Genomic DNA, 12,072 nt, shown 5'->3' with positions numbered 1-12,072 from the left:
CTCTCTCTCTCTCTCTCTCTCTCTCTCTCTCTCTCTCTCTCTCTCTCTCTCTCTCTCTTTCTTCCTCTCTCTCCAAGACATGTCTTTCAGGAAAGAAAGGACAAAAAGTATCTCTGGAAACATATTGTGTACCAAATTGTCTGAACTTAAATTAGGCAACAGAAGAAAGATTAAAAAATCCATCTGAGATGCTCATGCTTATTTTTATTGCAATAAAAAATGCCTTGTGGGACACTAAAATTATTATTATTATTATTATTTGTATTTGTATTTTAGGGAAGAGTCTGCAGGATGTTCAGGGTCTCACTACTGGATTAGACTCATAGTGATCCACCTGTTTCCAGCCTCCCAAGAACTGGGATTACAGGCGCGCACCACCATGCCCAGTCTCAATTGCTGCTTCAGCGGGACCTGGGGCAGGACTGGCAAGGCAGGCTGGGGGATTGAACCCCCAGTCCTCTGAGCCTGTTTGCAGGTGCTTTAATCTGCTGAGCTATTTGGCCGACCTGGACACTAAAATTAAAAATAAACTTCCACGTACCCAAATTTTCTAAAGTTCTGATCAGGAAGTCATAGTTTAGATAAACGGAAGTTTGCATTTCTATTAAATTATTTTAACTTAAACATGAACTCTGCTTATTTATGAGAAAGAAAGGATAAGAGGAAAATTCCTCACTAAAGAAAATAGCACTCTTCAAAATTGTCAGCCAAAGAGAAATCCTACCTTTAAATTTTTATTTTGTTAGAAGTCCACACACCACTGCAGTCCACAATGTTTATATTCCTTGTGTGGAATCAGTACCCGTGTGTAACATGGTTTAATTCTTTTTAACAACTCCATATATTTTTATTTTTTAAAGGAAATAAAAATAGTAAACAATAAGCAAACTTTCAAAGTGATGCAGAGTCCTACTAACCTGTTTTGAAATTGTCTCAATGCTATTTCTTTCTCAATAAAATTAATATAAAAAATGATGCAGAATTTCACTAAACAAAATCATAGGAATTCACCAGTGGTTTTTATATCACATATTGTTGTCTTCAAATCCATTGTTCAGATTACCACATATAATCATGCAAATTTGGCCAAACAGTTAAAAGGAAAAGAGAAAAAAAAATTCAAGCATTAACTGTTCCTTTCAATAGACCGGCAGACACCAGCAGTACAATTACACAAGCTATCCTGCATGTACACATAAATATTTCTTTTCCTCTTCCTTCTTTCTCTCCTTTCCCTTTTCCCTCTTTCCAGATGTTCCTACCCTTTGCAGTTTCTTTCCCATGCACAGTACCCACTGTACCTTTCATATTTCTTCCCCTTTCCCTCTCTTCTCCCTATTTCTTCTTAAGGTTAGAACAATTTTGAGATCAAGGAGCAGAGTATTCATCGGCACCTTTTTGACTGTGGTCTGCTTTCATCATCTTACATGGACGTGTGCCCATGGTCTCAATCCCCAAGCCCTGTACACTGTACAATTTTTCCCTTGAATCATGGACATATTTCATCATAAATGAAAATAATGGGGAATCACAGTTTATGATGATTCACAGTTGAGAATCTGTGGGTTCAACAACAACATTACATGTTCCTGTCTTCCCTGTGTTGGGATGTAGAGACAAGGGAGTTCTTCTCCTAGTGCAGAAGGGATGTGAATTAGAGCAGTCACAATGGGACACAGGACAACAGCTCCTTAAGAAGCTGGACGTATGTCTACTACATGATCCAGTTTTCCATATTCAAAAGAAGCCAGCATACAAAAGAGATTACTGTGTGGCCACATTTAATGCAAACTCTTCCCAATATTTAAGACCTAGGTGCCCACAGACAGGTGAATAGTTAAAGAAAATATGGTACCTAGAGAAATGGATGGAACTAGAAGATCTTGTGTTAAATGAAATACATCAGCCACAGAAAGGAAAATACACACATTTTCTCTCCTATGTGGAAACTTAAAAATCCTATTTCAACCTCAAAGTAGAAATAAAGGAAAAAGCAATTTCCAGAAACTAGGAAGAGAAGGTAGGGGGAGGTTGGGCATGGTACCAAAACCCTATTGGTAAGAGAAATAAATTATATTTTTCTGCAGCACAGTAGGATGACCACATTTCATGATAACCAAGTATTTATTTTATGAAAAATTAGAGGGAGGAGCTCAAAAACTCCGAACATAAGTGGTACGGGGATGGAGACCCTAATTATCATAACTTGATCTTTATTTAGTATGTACAGATATGTCATATCACAGAGCACCAGGAACATATTTCATTAGCATACAATGTATACAAAGATTAAAATATCATACTGTGCTGCATACAAGTAGACTGTGTTACGTATTAATTAAAAATTTAAGTGTTGAGCTTTAAAAATTAACTGTGGTCGCTTCCACAGCCAAGATCAAATATTCTCCGGATTTTAGAAGCCGGGCTCACTATGTGCTATCCACGCTATTGTGTTCAGTTTTGGGGTCCTCTCCGAGAAAAGAGCTGAAAATGAATCTCAAGATTGTTTCATTTCTGTTATTTTGAATTCATAAAACTTTACATGAACACATTAGCATAATATTAGATGGTGTCGTCTCTATCGCTGTTATTAAAGCTATGAAAACGGTGATTTGCGGGAAGCAATTTCTGGGTTAAAATGTTGTATGTAGACTTTTTAGTAAGGTTGGTTTTCTTGGCATACCCAACGCAATGGCCTTGTAGAAGGACGTAACAACTCCGTTGCGCAGCGTGTTCCCTGGACTGCGCACATCAACAGACTCGGGTTCTTTCAGTAGGGGTGAGCACCCCCTGGCGGCCGCAGGAAAGCAGCCGCCTCGGGCCCTGCTAGTGTGCAGGGCCAGCGCGGTCCCTGGGCGTGGTAGACGGCTTTACCCAGCCTGCACGGTTACACCTATCACTGCAGTAACACATTATGTGCCACTTCCAAAACCTGAAGGCGCTGCTCCCCGAAGTGAAACCCACACAATTTCACGTTGTCACCGCACCATCTGGCTAGGGATGGATGACAAGGAGCACACCCTGGCCTAGGGGTCCGCAAAGCTGCCCTTGGAATCCGCAGTTGGCTGTGAAATGCAAAGGTCACTTCAACCCTGGCGTGTAAAGACACCAGCCACCGTCCCCGTTCTGGGGAGGCGTTTCGCTGCGACAAGAAAAGGCTTGTTCTCAGGCAAATGGGGAGTCTGGGTGCCTGGTGCCATTTGAGAAAGGATTAAAAGGGAGAGCCCCAAAGCCTGGGCAGGAATGTGAAGGGCTCCTCCTCCTCCTGGAGAAACAATCCCCTGAATTCTAAGAAACCCGGAGGCTAGGATTTGAGAGAGGCCAAGGCCCCGTCTGCACTTAGCATGAAATGTGTTTTCAAGCTAGTTTGCTTTGCTTGTGCTACATTTGCAGCAGGGTTTATTTTACTCTAAGAAGAAAAGCAGAGGGGAGTTGGAGAAAAAGAAGTTAGTGTGCAGGAAAACCACATATACTACTTTTAGAGGCTATTCATTGTTGTCAAACAAAAAATGTACATATGCAAATACAACAACACAGATATTTAAAAAGGGACTTTACAGCATGCAGAACTACAAGGAGAAAGATGCTGGAGAATTTTAAAAATCTGTAATTTTATTACACCCTTTGAGAAAGTGTAAGAAAGAATCTTATTTGCTCATGTAGCCCTGTTTGAGAACTAGACAGTCCAGAAGAGCTTCTGAAAGTCTCAAGAGAGAGTAGGATGCACTACTGGAGAAGTATTTTTGAGCACAGTGAAGACACTGATTATTTTAAAGTAATATTTATTAACATGTCATAGAGGAAGACAACAAAGGTGGGGAAACTGACCCAAAGGAAAGTAGGAGCGTTAAGAATTGTGTGGTGTTTGCATGTGTCAGTGTGTGAGCATGCCGGCACGTTGGCCCAGAGAAAAGGCTAGCTGGTATGCTGGTGCACTCCTGGGGTCGCTGCCCTTGGGGAGGATGAGGCAGGTGGTGCAAGGGTTCCAGGTACAAGGGCCAGTTAGGTGACCTAGTGAGACTGTGTTTCCAATTAAAAAAAAAAATTAAAAGGGACTGGGGATGTAGCTCAGAACAGAGGCCTGGGTTCAGTCTCCAGTGCTGTAAAAAAGGAGGAGAAAAGGAAGAGGAAGAGGAGAAGAAAGAAGAAAGGGGAGAAGAGGAAGAAGAAGAGGAAGGAGAAAGGAAGGCCATGAAGAAACCCTGTGCACCCCAGGACAGAGGATGTGAGAAGCGGGTGGGAAGAGGACCAACAGGCAACAGCTCCACGCGGGACAGCGCGTGGCCTTTGGGAGAGACTCCAGAGTGAGCAGCGGTGGTACCCGCCCCACTTCTGAGGCTCCCCTTTCTCCAGGGGAGCTGCAAACTGGGGCTGCAAGGAATTCCCCCTGCATTCTTTCCCTTCAGCCCTTGGCAGGCCCTTACCTGCTCATGCGTTGTGTGGGAAGACACATTTTTCTACTTCTTTCAGAATGAAAAAGCAGCACGAAGAAGGATGTGTTTACAAAGTGGTTCAAAGGTTTTCCTACTCTCTAATCAAGAAGCACTGAAGCCCTCATGGAAGTTGAGGTAGAATACATCGCAGTTGCTGGATCCTGGGCTGCGTAACTCGGATGTCACAGCTCACAGGAAAATAAGTACAGACCAACCCCTTTCTCTGCAGCCACACAGAAGGATTCCAAGTGGGGTCCACACCTCTGGGTTCTATGAATACATTTCCCATTGCCAGTCAAATATGCCAAAAGATGCCTCCAAACCAAAAAAGTACGGACTTTTTCCCTTGACATTGTTTTCTAAACAACATAGTATTTACACTATTAGTATTATAAGTAATATCGGGATAATTCAAGGTACATGGGTGCTCCATGTGTTATGCAAATATTATGCCATTATATAGAAGGGACTGAAGCATCTGGGGGGTTAGCATCCATGGGAGACTCGTAGCCTTTCCCCCCCGTATACTGACCAGTGAGTAAGTCTCACAATGGAGCACTGTTCAGCAATGCCAAAGGGAGAACTACTCGACAGCAAGGAGGAGCTTCACATTCTGAGCACAAGAAGGCAACTCAGAGGACTATGAAAGCTGGCTCAATTTATGAGAAATTCTAAAACAGTCAAAAATAACAAAGAAAAATTAAAAACAGCGGTGGCCTCTGAGTGAGGGGTGAGTAGGAGAAATAAGGGAATGATCTCACAAGATGGAAATGTTCACCATTGTGATGAGGAATGAGTGACCCGGGAGCATTCATTTGTCAGGATTGTGTGGTTAAGATGGGTGCATATTAATGGGTAGACCTTTTACCTAAAAACTGTAACTTCTTGGTGTGTGTGTGTGTGTGTGTGTGTGTGTGTGTGTGTAGACATCAATCAGACAAGATCTAACAAAATATCAATAATTATTAAAGCTGGGTGTTGGACATATAAGGAAGGGTTCATTATACTTTAATATTCATTTCATATACACTGGGAATTTTCCACAATAAAGTCTGAAAATATGAAAAAAAAAATATGTACCAGATTGGAGTTGGGTGTAGTGGTAGCTCATGCCTATAATCCCAGCTCTTGGGAGGCTGAGGCAGGAGGATCATGCAAGTTTAAGACCAGCCTGGGCTGCAAAGTGAGCTCAAGGTCAGCCTGAACTGCATTGCAAAACTCTGTCTCAAAAAAAAAGACAAGAAAAGAAAAATATATTTTCAAATTACTGAGTTGAGGCTGAACTGAAAGCTCTCTGCTAAAGCCCTCCTGCCTCTTCTCTTTTCCTTTCTATCCCTTCTTTCCTTTCGCCTTCCTCTTCCTCCTCCTCTTCTTTCTCCTCACTAAGTCCAGCACTCCTCTTTTCTCCTCCTGTTCTTTTTCCTCCTTTTCTTTCTTCTCCTTCTCCATTTACTTCTCTTCTTCTTCCTCCTCCTCCGCCTCCCCCCTCCCTCTTCCTCCTCCTCCTCTTCCTCCTCTTCCTCCTCCCCCTTCTCCTCCTTTTCCCCAATTGCTCATCCTTTAGCTCACAGGAGCCTCAGACCTGCTCTCTGTCCTGGCAGAGAGCCGTTCTCTGGGCCCATCTGCTCAAACTTTCCTTGGGTGAAGGGAGTATTCACTGGACCAAGAGGAGAAGTAGCCTTCCCGGATCCCTCAGTGGGACCCAGCTGGGTTAGATGTCATCTCTGTCCCTCCCCTTCTATGCTTGCCCCATTTGTGTCTGTGCAGGATGAACAGATGACCCCAGGCCTGGTGGTCACAGGTGACAGGTGCTTCTGGGAATGTAGAAAGCAGGGCTAGAATAATCCCAGGGTAGGGTGGGGAGACAAAGGGTGATCCCACTGCAGGTTGCACCACAAGGAAACCTCGGGCACCTGCCTGCCCTATGGCCTGGACGCCTTGTTCCTCCTGGACCTCCTACGTACCTGCTGCTCCATCCAGCAGCGCCCAGATGTACTGTTCAATTGATTGGTGCCAGGGCCAGCTGGGGGTGATGGCCTCTGCCTGACTGAATCCTAGGAATTTCCTGCAATTCTCTGTGCCTTAGTTTTATGGGGAAATCACAGTGCTTAGAGCAGTGCCTTCAGAGAGTGTGGTCATGACCCAAGGTCTGAGGCCCAGAAGATGCAGTCCTGGCTGGCCTGGTGCTGGGCTGTCCAGGACTGTGGCTTCCCCGTGTGTCTCCCCTTCTTTCTTCCCATGAGGAAAGGTGGATCTAAGGACTCTCGCCTGGTGCCTGGACGGAGAAGCCTCCCACTTGTAGGCAGGGTCCCAGCCTAGACAGTATCCCTTGTGCAATTACTTCCAGGCTGGATGGCAGTCCTGGGCCTCTGCACTACCTGCAAAGGGCAAGCTGGGCTTACTGCCAAACATGTGCAAAGTGCCTACTGTGTTTAGCCAGGGTTAGAGGCACTTGGGACAGAGTTCAGGGGCCAGCACAGGAAACCTCACTGCTGACCTGGGCCTCTGTGCCAGTTAAGGAGTCAGATTTTCATCTAGATAACCCAGCTCACAGGAATAAAGGGAAAGGCCTGAAGGGACAACTTCTCTGCTCTTGTTGGCACTTATTCTTCTCTAAGATGGTGAGAAAGTGCAGAAGGCAATGGGCTTTCAGGCAAGTGGGGGGCAGGGAGGCCGGTGTCTGCAGGTGGGGAGTTCAGAGGAACCGGGCTTGGGGAAAACGCTGAGTCTCACCTGCCTTGCGATGTTCACCAGAGGCCCAGACTCTAGGGCTGAGCCTGCAGTAGAAGACAGAGCTGTGGCCAGGGACCTAGTACCAGGGTGCTGACATGTGCTCACAGGGCTCCTGTGGGACCCATCCCACCCACCCTGGCCCCATCAGGCCTGTGCACCCTTCCCCCTGTGTGTTATAGAGGTGGCATGGGCAGCAGTCTGGACACCACACACACACACACACACACACACACACACACACACAGCCCTCTTCTATGTGTATAGTTTATAGAGTCCTTACCATGAATATGTAAAGAGCTCTTGAAAACCAACAAGAAGAACAGTAAACCTGTGTCTTTAAAACTTAGTAAAGGACAAAGTATATGCATAGCCAGGAAATTTTGCCTCTACTCTGCTGTTTCAAGTGCACAGAATCAGCAAGCCAGAGATGAGCAAGTGGAACACATACACGGCTTGGTTTTTAGAGGGGATGACCCCCAACACTCCTGCCCTGCACAAGCTGGTGAGGTCTTTAAAATGAATGCAGGAAACAAGCTCACACGTGCTGACATGGAAGGGTTGTGTCCACCGGAACTTTGTAGGACACAGATCTGTAACATTTTCCAAACAGACTTAAAGTTGCCTCTCTCCTTTGAGTTGATGGCTATCACTGTCAAGAACAAGTCTTCAGAAAACAATCAGGGATGCAGATGGCAACGTAAATAAATAAGAGTGAGGACCAGACACAGCAGCCTGTGCCTGTATTCTGAGTGGGGAGGCTGAGTCAGGAAGATCCTGAGTTCAAAAAATGTCTGGTTCTTGCAGTCAAGTTGATAAGGAAGGGACCCAGTTTCTCAAAGCCTCCATAAGAGGCCAGCAGAGCCTTTCCTGTGACCATGCCCCCTCCTGCAGCCCGAGTCTCCTGGAAAAGACACACTGCCTTGAAGAAAACACTCCCTCAAACAACTTCCATTGCAATGGGAAAAAAAACATCCTTATCCACCGTGGTGTTGTTTCCCCTTCTTCGGGCTTCTCACTGAATATCTGCAGGCTCTCCTGGTTCTTTCCTCCTGCATTGTTTAGCCTTGCTGGGCTTGTGCACACGCACGTACATATGCATCCATTCGTAACCTCCGCGAACCAAACCCCAGGCCCTTCCTTCCCCTCATTGAGGCCCCTTTGGAATTCTGATTCAAGCAGGAAACGACTTTCTATTTTTACTCTGACTTTGTTTTACCAGGGGACCCTGAGATCAGCTTCAACCCTCCCAATGCACTTGGAAATGAACGATGTCCCTCAGGCTCCTTCGTGCAACTTGCAAGCATCATAAGGCAGAGCATTAGAATAAGGAGTTAAAGTACCAATGAGTACAGTTAAAAATGTCAGACAACGTGCGTGTACTTTTGTGGGTGTGTCTGTGTGTTATGGCTTAAGTCTAGCTGTCACCCCCGCAGCTTCTCGCACTCAGGGACAGGGCTTTGGAAAGGTGATTGTGTCATTGGATTTGCAGCCGGCTAGCTTTCAGGAGGCGGGGCCTGACGCTAGGGGCGTGGCCTGTAAGGATTTATCTCCTCCCCAGCTCCTCCCACCTCCCCTGCTTCCGGTTCACCATGCGTTGTACACTTTTCTTCCTCTGGCCGCCCATCTTTCCTTAGATCCAGTCAACTATGGACTGAAATGTGAGCCAAAAAAAAACCATCTGCCTGACAGAAAAGTGAGTAAGGCACTGTGTATGTATACATTGAAAGTATACACATATACTACATGTGAAAGTAACACATAGGCACACAAAATCCCGTACCATACTATATATGGGCAACACAGGTGAACTCCACTGAGAAGGGTCACCTCACCTTGCAGAGCCCACAGGGAATCATGAGGCATTTCTTCGTCCATGTTGGTTGTTTGTCGAGGGGATAATTAAAAATAACCTTGAACTATCAATAACTGGCTTGTTAAAAGTATCAGTAATGGTGGAGAAGAGATCAACCTGGGTAGAGCTGTTGTGTTGCTGTTCTTTTGACAACTGGGACAAAATGTCTCACTTGTGTAACTTGAAAGAGGAAGGGTTCCTATTGGTTTGTGTTTTCAAGGGCTCTATCTGTGGTGAAGGGGTGCGGTTCAAGAGGGCTTCGCTGGGAGGAGAGAAGCAGAATCAAAGCAGAGAGAGGAGTTGGACCATCCTTCCAGGCCCCACCCAAGTGACCTGCCCCTCCATCCAGCTCCAGCCTCCAAACAGCCCAGTCAGCTTTAAACTCAGGAATGGATTAGCTTGTCCAGGAGGCTAGTGCCCCCTTGATCTTATACGTTACAAATGCATCAAATATTAAAAAAAAAAAAAGTTCGTGAAACTATTACATGAAGTAACTTAAAAAATTTGAGAATAAGACTACTAGAAATTTGAGAAAAAGCGACATGTGTGGTAGCAGCTCCTCAATGTTGGTAAGAAAAGGGGGGTGAGATGTGTTTAGGGTGACACAAAGCAATTATCCAGCACAATGAAAGGAGGAGAGAGGGGTCTCCACTAGAGTTCCTCTCCTTGTGCTCAGCAACCTGTGTGGACTGCAAGATCACAAATCAAGATTTTTAGAGGGTATGAGTGTGGCATATTGCCAGTTATCCAACACCGTTTAGGTAGCACTCCAAACTGTGTGAATACACAGTTAGCCCTGGCAGTCAAGCTTCCTCTTCTTGACAAGATCATTATGTGTATTGAACAAGTCACTGTGAACTGAAATAGCACAAGGCCAGTGCTGCCCAGGACCTGGCAGGCATTTGCTCCCACACATGCCAAATGCTTTCACCCACTTATCCTGCTTTCGCACACTCTATGTCACTCTGTTACTCCTGGGTTTCAAGGTTCCTGCCCCTCAAACACACAGCAGTTGTCCAGCCTTGGCTTCTGCTCCTGGACATCATGGACTGGAACCAGGCACCTTTTGTGCATATGATCTCACTGTGCTCCTCCCAGCAACCTACCCCAAGACTCCTGTCCCTCTCTACTTGCGGCAGTCCCCAACCTATCACTGTGTCCCTCTTGTCTGAAACTTCCAGCGCTCTTGCCTTCCTTGCCATCATTTGAACAGGAGCACAGCCTCTACGTCAAGGGCTCCACCTGTGTACTTTCTCTGAACCCTTTTTATTATTTCTAAGAAGTAGAACCTGTGTACCCTGCACAGCCTGCAGAGCCTCAGGTCCCTGGGCTCCCCTGGGTAAGCCATGTCCTGTTTTCTTCAGAGTGTATTTCTGAGACAGGGCCTTGAGCTTCCTTTAAAGATTTCCAGCATAAAGATTGGGTTAGGACCATCTGGTAACATTATATATTCAAGGTTCTGTATTATTTGGATGAAAAATGAAACAGAATAAATTTATCCACTGCCTAGAAACATCTGGTCCCTTTTAATAAAAACCTACCACTTGGCTGTCTGGAAACAAGTTTATTTGTAGCCAACGTATATATCCTGAGAGTTCTTTTAATTTTCTTGCCTTTCCAGCTGCAAAGCCACAAGAGAAGTAAACATGCTCTTTCATGTGATTCTCCACCAAAAAAGATCTGAAACAGCCTCTCAATTTTCTGCATATATTCAGGATGTTCAAGGGACCCTTTATAGATTTGTCTCAAAAATCCACAAGATGTGAAATGCTCAAAAGACAGGGTTGAAGGCAGCAGAGAACCTTTAGTCTGTGGCCTTGAATTGTGAACAAATGTGTTCTTTTTACCATTTGGCTTCTTGGAATGTTCTTAGCTTAGAGTCCTCTTTGCTGTTGCAGTGTTTCAACTATAATGTTAGATAAAAGAACTTTTGTTGTTACATTTGACATGTTCACTAAATGCTTCAGTTTCTAAGACATGTTTGCATTCCTTGATTCCCTTGATTCTTCTGACAACCTTCTAGGGCAACCAGTGCAGATCTTATCATCACTTTTGGAGGACGGAAAACAGAAGCTAGGAAGATGAAAGAGCCATGACTTCCAGCTAAGACGGCACCGCGAGACACCTCTTGACCAGCTGTGTTGTCTCGGCCAGCAGCAGTGACAGGGAAATGTTATCAGAGAGTACCAAAGTCATCGTCCTTGCTCTAGGTGTTCTCGTGACTCCCTGTGAACAGGGAGAAGGCTTGGAAAAGCAGTCAGGCAAGGTGGTGCACGCCAGGGATACCAGAACTCTGGAAGACCAAGGAGGGTGGACTGCAAGTTTGAGACCAGCCTGCGTAATGTAGTGCCTCAGGGAGACCTTGTCTTCAAATAAAATTTGGAAAAAAAACACAAAAGTTGGGGTGTAACTCAGTGTAAAAGCATTGGTTCAGTGTTTAGTATTGCCACAAAATAAGACTAGGAAGAAGGAGAAGAAGGAAGGAAATTGCTAAATTAGTGTTTTGACCAGTTTTTTTCCCACTAAGTTACTTCAAGATCAAAGAAGCTCAAGATACATAAAGACCCGTGCAAAGTAGGGTGGGTGGCGCACACAGGTGATCCTTACATGTGGTGGTCAAGGACTCAAAAGTTTGAACTTGAATTTGAACTAGGAAGGAACATGTTCCTGATATGTTCTGTCCCCAAACAAAGTAGGCTTCCTAAGGCTGGAGCAGAAGTGTAGGAAGGCTGCTCACATGGCAGTTCCAGATCACAGCCACCCTTCAGATTTGAAAGTAAAGGACCTGAAGTTGCCTGCCATGCCAAAGGTCATGAATAAAATCCCTATTAAATTACACCTGAGCTGGGGGGAAGGAAGAGATATATCAGCCTACCTTTCACCTACTAGTTTTTAATTTTTTTTTTAAATCTTGTATTTATTTATCTATTTGGAACAGGGTCTCACTAAGCAGCTCAGACTCCTAGTGATCTTCCTGTCTCAACCTCCCCAATGCTGGGATTACAGGCACATGCAGTACAGAATTAGGCTTGTATATCTTTTTTTTTTTTTTTT

Source organism: Octodon degus, unplaced genomic scaffold (genome assembly GCF_000260255.1).
Source record: "Octodon degus isolate 3935 unplaced genomic scaffold, OctDeg1.0 scaffold00204, whole genome shotgun sequence".
Lineage (NCBI taxonomy): Eukaryota > Metazoa > Chordata > Mammalia > Rodentia > Octodontidae > Octodon > Octodon degus.
This window is presented reverse-complemented; position numbering follows the sequence as displayed.